Source organism: Citrus sinensis, chromosome 1 (genome assembly GCF_022201045.2).
Source record: "Citrus sinensis cultivar Valencia sweet orange chromosome 1, DVS_A1.0, whole genome shotgun sequence".
Taxonomy (NCBI): domain Eukaryota; kingdom Viridiplantae; phylum Streptophyta; class Magnoliopsida; order Sapindales; family Rutaceae; genus Citrus; species Citrus sinensis.
This window is the reverse complement of record NC_068556.1, coordinates 14,759,920-14,767,609: the sequence shown is the minus strand read 5'-3', so window position 1 is coordinate 14,767,609 and position 7,690 is coordinate 14,759,920.

Sequence of the window (7,690 nt, the reverse complement as noted above, 5' to 3'; positions counted from 1 at the left end):
AAAACTCCAGTTGAGTCAAAATCATCATCTTTTGGCTATTCTAATATAACAGTAGCATCACCGTTTTTCTCTTTTGGTTTGTTCTTCTTTCAATGCAACCCTTCTTGAAGTGACCTTCCTTCTAGCATTGGAAGGACTTCAAGTCTTTTGGTTCATATTTGGATCTCTTATCCTTAAATCTCCCCCTTACTATCAGAACTTTTCCATTAATCTTCTTAGTGATTTCTTTTGAACTTAATATTTCCTTGACATCCTTTATTGTTAGCTCTTGTCTTCCGTAAAATAAGGTATTAGTAAAGTATTCATAAGATTCTAGTAAAGAGCTTAAGAGCCTTGTCTTCATCAATAATCTTCATATTAATATCTGTAAGATCAAGGATGATCTTGTTGAAAGCATCAATGTGCTCTGAGATTGAAGCATCCTTTTGCATCTCTAAGGTATAAAGTTTCTTCTTTGTACACAGTCTCTTTACCAATGACTTCTTGGTGTACAAGTCTTCAAGATTTCTACAAAGACTGTTGGCTGTTTTCTCTTAATTAACTTTTATCACCAAGACTAAGAATTATGTCACTCTATGCTTTGTTCAGGATTGTTCCCTTATCTTCATCTTTGATTTTGCTTGCCTTTTTGGTGTCTCTAAGAGCTTCTTCAAATCCTTAGTGGATTAACAGAGTCCTCATCCCTATCATTCATAAATGGAAATCATTATCTCTTGTGAATTTCTCCACATCACCCTTTGGTCGTAACATACTTTAATCTTTGAACTAGATGTAGCTCTATAACCAATTTGTTGAGATTGACACAATGTACGTATACCAAACCAATCATCCCAAAATCTAATCCTAGTTAAAGATTGATTAATGAACTTAACAATTAATGTTTAATTATGTACAAACAGTAAGAAATCAAAAGAAACAAAGCAACAAAGATTAGACACACGTATTTATAGTGATTCAAGTGATTACTCAGCCTACATCTACTAAAAAATCAGAAGAACTACTTTATTAATTGTAAAAAAAAAGTTACAGAGAGAGATTCTTTATTGTGCTTTGTTAAACAAACCACAGTAGTAATGGTTTTAAATAGATGCTCAAGGGCTATATGAAGCACTTAATCTTACTAGAATAATGTTTCTTGGTTTAAAGAGAAAATCTTTCTTTTAATGAGTTTAACCACCTTCCACATATATGACACATGTCCTAATTAATACTCTTTCAATATAGCTTACATCCATGTCATTTGAGTTTTGACATTTAAGTGAGATCATGGGTAAACCCTATGATTTCACTTAATCAGAAAAATGACAGATACTGATTGTCATACTCTTCCGATTCTGTCTCAATTGATACGTTGTACTCCTGTGAACAACTTGTCAAATTTCTCAACTTCACGAAAACTGGTAGTGTCGTTAAGCTGCACCAAATTTAAAACCTTACCACTAATATAAATAATTAGTACAGAGCGAGTAAGGATCGATCCCACAGAGACTATGCTAGTTATATTTATTATTAACTCCAAAGCAAGATTTAAAATAAAATAATAGTAATAGTAATAATGATATAAATTAATCTAACTAAAGAAAATGCCAATTAAAAATAAAAGGGGGTTTATGAATTTTTAACTAAATAGTAAGAAGTAAAGAAATTAAAACTACGAACAAGAATTTAAAAAAAACTCTAATTAAATGAGAAAGAAATAATAATGATAAACACTTTGGTTAAAGGATCATTCGCCACCACCAAACATGCACATAATATATCAATTCTATTATCAATTTATATTGAAATTATCAACCGTAGACAAAAATAAGCTCTGTTAGTCTCAATCTTTCCTTAGTGTGTTGTTAGGCAAAACAAGCTCTTCACCTAATCTCTAACCATTAAATAATTTAAAACAAGCTCTTTAAATTTAAGATAATGGAAGCATTAAACATAGAAAGATATTAGGTTGATCTAGGCAATAAACACACAAGCTCGGATTATTTAACCTAGGTTATGTTCTTCAATTGAAATCACTAATTCCAACCTGCTTCTAATGATTAAAATATTAAGACAATTACGGATCAAGAATTTTAATCTAGCAATAAAATTTATTCAAGTCCTATCTAATTGGCCACTCAAATAAAACAAGAATAAACCATGAACATTAATTATAGAAGAACATAAACAATCTCAATTAAATAAATTGAATGATAGAATTTAAATTTAATTGCATAGCATGTTTAGGGTTTTGAATTCACCCTCAACCAAATAAAAATCTAGCCTAACATAATTGAATTGGGAATAAGAGAATTGATAAAACCAGTCATGGAGATTAATTCAAGCGGCTGCCTTTTTTCTTCAATTGAATTCCTTCTGGCGTCTTCCTTGTGTTTTTTCCTTCTTGCGGCTGCAATCTCAAATTCTCTTGCTCCAATTGCGTCTGCCCTCCTCTATTTCCATCCAGCGGTTGTTGGCTTTTTTCTTTTCTTTTCCTTATCTGCCCTCTTTTATATTGTGCCTTAAATCCTCACATGAAAAGGATTAAAGACAAAAGTCAAGCCCCCACTTTTCTTTGGATTCACGTGCAAGGTAATTTTCCCTTTTTGTTTGACTTTGCTTTCCATAATTCAATGCCATGCACGTGACATATTTAATTAATAAGCCAATAACAATTTGGCCAAAGCCCATCACAAGAAGTGTTTGCCTTATTAATTAAATTATTTCCAATGCTAATTCTTCTCATCTTCACGTATGAACTTCAATTAGGCATTGGCTGCTTTGATTTTCTTCCATTTTAACTCCCATTACTTTCTTTAAATTTCTAATTAGTTTCTTCTTTAAGCTCTCCTTACTTGAATATTCTGATTTAATTCCTCTTTATTCCCAAAATGCACCTAAAATAACAAAATATAAAAATTAACATAATAAAATATAATTTACTAAATTAAAAATTAACTAAAATAACTAGAATATTTAAGACCAAAACAAGAAAAAGATAGAGAAATTAATAGCAAAATATATGGAAAATATGCACTTATAAAAAACGACTTGTCATGCCTTTTCTGAAATCTAGATTTGAGCTTCACTTTTCAACAATGACAATTTAAAAAACTAAAACAATAGCAAATATAATCGTATGGGAAACAAGATGTCTATTACTAGGAGCAGCTAATTTCGAGAAACTAGTTAAGGCGGGGAAAAATGATGATGAATAGAGGAAATGATTGCATATAGCACAATGTGATTGAGAAAACAAATTTAAAGGAGAAACAAATTTGCACTGGAAGGCTTTGTTAAATCATTGAAATTTTGAATACATACATACATACATACATACATACATACATACATACATGTGTGTGTGTGTGTATTTAATTTAATGACTATTAGCAAATACTCTAGTAGGTTGACATAGAACGTGGCACTGAAGACAAATTGGAAGCAGTTTGGCATAAAAAGACCGCTGGGCCGTTACTTTAGGAAGGAATTTAATAAGGATTTGGATATGATATTGAGTTAACTTGTACTCAACTTTTCATAATCTTTTACTACATGTGCGTTTATAGAAATATACAGTTAACTTTTAATTAGTTTTACATTTTTATCCAATAATTGCTAATTATATTTTTGTAAAAGATTAAAGAAAATCAATTCAACATTTAATCTAAATCCAATTAATAAACGAATATTAGTTTCTAACTTCCATAATGGGGAAAATTTATGGGCAATCAAGCAAGTAGAGGTGTAATTTCACCCAAAAAAAAAAGAGGTGTGAATGATATGATGGCTATGTATTAAATTATGATAGCAAAATTCTACGGTAGATAGAAGGTTCCACGTCACAATTTGATATGGAATCACCGACTGATAATAATTATACACATAGTGATACATGTTGAAAAAAATTAAATTCTCTCTTTTCATTATCCCTCTAAAATTTCAAAATTTCAAATAACTAGAGATAATATATACCGCTCTCTCTCTCTCTCTCTCTCTATTATCTCATTCTAATTATTTTTTTTCTCTCTGTCCAATTAATCTTCATCTCTAATCTATTTTTAAAACATAGTGAAGAAGAAGAAGGTTTTTGTTGATGAAATGATTTTGGCAGCCTTTTTATCCAGGACAAAATGATTATTACCACTACCAATAAAGAAGAAGACGTTTTATGATGACGAAGAAGATGATTTTTTAGGCATGAGTGACTGCCATTACTTTTTTTTTTCTTCATATTCCTGATGTATATAGTGGCTGTTGCTAAGTTTCATTCATTTTGTTTTGGGTTGGCTTACCATTTGTTTTAGACAGATTATGAAGGAAAGGAAAAGGGAAAAATCTATCTAGAACAATAGATTTGTTTTTTAGGGTACTACACTAGGTCGTTGTGTGTGTTGTTTCTGAGATTCGATAAAGGTAAGGAGGGTAGGAGGCTGGTGATGGCAGCGAGAGGTCAAAATCTAGAAGGGAGGTCCACTGAGATAAGCTTTAAGCCTGCAAAACAATAAAAAAGAGGTTAGAGGTAGAGCCGGGGTGGCCCAACGCTCAGGTCAGTAACTCAAGCTTTTTTTTATGGTAAAAGCTTGCCAGCCCTCTAAAAAAATGGCTTAAGGTTGAAGAACCTTAGCCTTTCTTTTTGTAGAGTGTGTATGATGTAGAATGATGAGAATAGAACCTGAGCGCGTTTGTATATAGAGTACCCCAGCTGCCAAGTGGCATGTTTCCAATGGTTATTGGCTATTCTTTTACCTTTTAAAGGTTTTTGGGCAATTGAGAGTATGCTTGGGGAGTAAGAAGGCATTCATGGCGTAACTTATCCTTTTGGGCACATGACATACACTGGAGAGTGGTTCAAGATACCTCAGTAGAGATTTTCTAGCAGGGCAGCTGAGGACCACTGTCCTTGGTGCAGCGTCCTTCACTTTTTGACAAACGTGACAGTCAGCTGTCGCCACTTTTTGAACATGATATTCTGACATTTGATTTTCAAAAAATCAAATATTATCCTTTAGGCAATGAAGACGTCTCTCGTGACTAACTTTTTAGAGATTTTCCTTGATTAATTCGCATATGATCTGTTGGGTATCTCGGGTACTGAGTTTACGGTGTAGGTCGGGTACCTCAGGTATCCTCATTTATAGTGTAAGTTGGATACCTCGGGTGCGTACAATGATCACTTAGAGTCATTGCGCCTCATCGACACATAGCGTTCTACTACAAATTTTCTATTTCTCCCCAAACAACATCCCCCCTAATTTTGTTTTTAGCGAAAAATATTAGAGGCAAAAGAAACTCACATAAGTAAAAACGACATGTGGTGATGTGAAGTTTGGCTTGTTGGGCGGCTGAATAGGGATCGCCTTGCTTAGTTTCTCTTCTGACTAAACCTTATATATTTCCAAGTAAGAAATCTTCTCTTTGTCTTTTTTTTTTTTTAACCAAACTAATAGCAGCTCCCTGGGTGGCCCGGGTACCACTCATTCTATAAGGTGTACCTAGCCTCTTCACATCTTAAGATGTGAACTAGGTCACCCAAAAACTCAAACATTACATCATCTCTTACTCAGTAAAAGTGCTGACGCGGATGGACCAAGCTAAAAGATGGCAGCTCAAAGGGTACTTTCAGAACCGTAAAAAGGAAGATAGACTCCCTCTACTCTTTGCCTGGGGATTTCATTGGAGAAGATCTAGATCCAATAGCGAACAAAAAGATTTCCCATCTGGCTAGATATGTCTATTATACCACTAAGACCATCACTTTAGAAATGGCTACCAATTTGGATAGGTTGGAGAGGGTGGAGTTGATTGATCAAAATTATTCATCTGCTTTTGAGGACGAACCACCAACTATGGGTAGAGGGTGTTGTGGGGGTACCTTACCATTACCCATATTTGATTTTTTAGTGATTGCAAGATATAGATCGCTTTGGTGAGGACTTCGTTGCCTTCTTTAGACATTTGAGAAATGGTTCATTGAGTACCTTAGGATCCACCTCATTTTAGGGTACCTTTCCTTTATGTTCTTCAGGGACGAAAACAAAATCATAGGGCTTCTTTCTTTGCAGCTTCAAAGGTACCCCGACTATACAAAAAAGAAAGATGGGCCCTGATCCCGTGAAGAGAAGCTATTTCTAGAGAACAAGACTTTGAAAAGACGTTTTGATGAAGTTTTCGAGGAGAAGGCCCGTAAGGTAAAAGACCTTAAGGAGCTTTAGGCTAAGCTTAAAGTCTTGGTACCTCGACAAAAGGACATGGTCAACAATGCCTTTAAACATATTATGACCGAGGAATGAAGTGCTGATCTGGGGCTGGTGGTGCCAAGAATGGAGAAATTGGTAGATAAGTCGGCCATCTTGAAGGCGATTGAGAGTAACAGGGCTCCTAGAACATCTTGGTTTGAAAGCTCACGGATATCAGCGGGGTACCTCAGATGAAGTCACCATAAGGTACCCCTGATACTGACGCTTGCGTTTCTGCTACTTCTAACACTTTTATTGATCCTTCTATCCTAATGGATGGAGGTGAAGATAAACATCTTGCTAAATATACTTGAAATTATTCTTTTCTTCATATATGTATTACAATGTTTTGTCGGGGAACCCGAACTACTTCAATATTGTACTAGCAAGCTCCTCTTATTTTGTTATTGCATGTAATGGTATTTACACGTTCCATAGCTTTAAATGTTATTTCTTTGACTCGTTCTGAGATTTGACTAGGCACATGGGGTACCTTAGGTACCCTTAAGTTTAGATGTTCATTGAGCTATCTTTTACTTCATGATTGGGCAACCCAATTTCATCATCAATATGGTGACTCATCTAGATATGCTTGCTGTTAATCTTGGGAGATTATGGTGATTTTAGCACTTATCGCTAACTAAAGTATCGGCACAATAAATTTATAAAGCATGTAAATCCACAATTGGCGTAACAATAAAGGCGAACTTATTCTCTACACTCCTCGAGCCTTTTTAGGGTCCTTCATGGTGTATTTGAAGAGTGACTTTCTGACCTGGGGTACCCCAAGTACCCTTAATCTTATCTCATCAACGTATGGCAATTTACTCAAAAATGTTTGCTGCAAATCTTAACAAAACTTGTGACGAATCCTTTTGCGGGATGATTGAAAACCTCATTATCCGCCATTCGCTTTAAATCAAATATGCAAGACAAGTAGTGGCAGCCGCTCGCCTACCCTTATGCGAGATGGTCGAAAATCTCATAATCCTCTATCCGCGTAGAATCAAATAGACAATATAGATAGAGATAAAGACAGTTACTCGCTTACCTTTATGCGAGATGGTCGAAAACCTTATGATCTACCATTTATTCTGAATCAAATATGCAAGATAAATAGTGACAAAAGTAGCTAGTTGCCTACCCTTATACGAGATGGTCGAAAATCTCATGATCTGCCATTTGCTCAGAATCAAATATGCCGGACAAAGAATGATAAAGACAGCTACTAGCCTGCCCTTTTATTGGGTTTGATGTTGATTAGATCGTCATGATCGGGGTAGGTCAGGTACCCTAGTTTATTCCAAAATAAAGTGATTAGTAGTACGACTTCTCTCTGTTGGAGCCAATAATGATTACTCCTGCACCACTTCCATACGAATTTGGAGAGTCGTCAATATTGATTCCTTAAAGTTGTTCTTTTTCTACTGTTAGTTTGGTCTTGCTCGGGTAACCTAGGATTCCCTCACCCT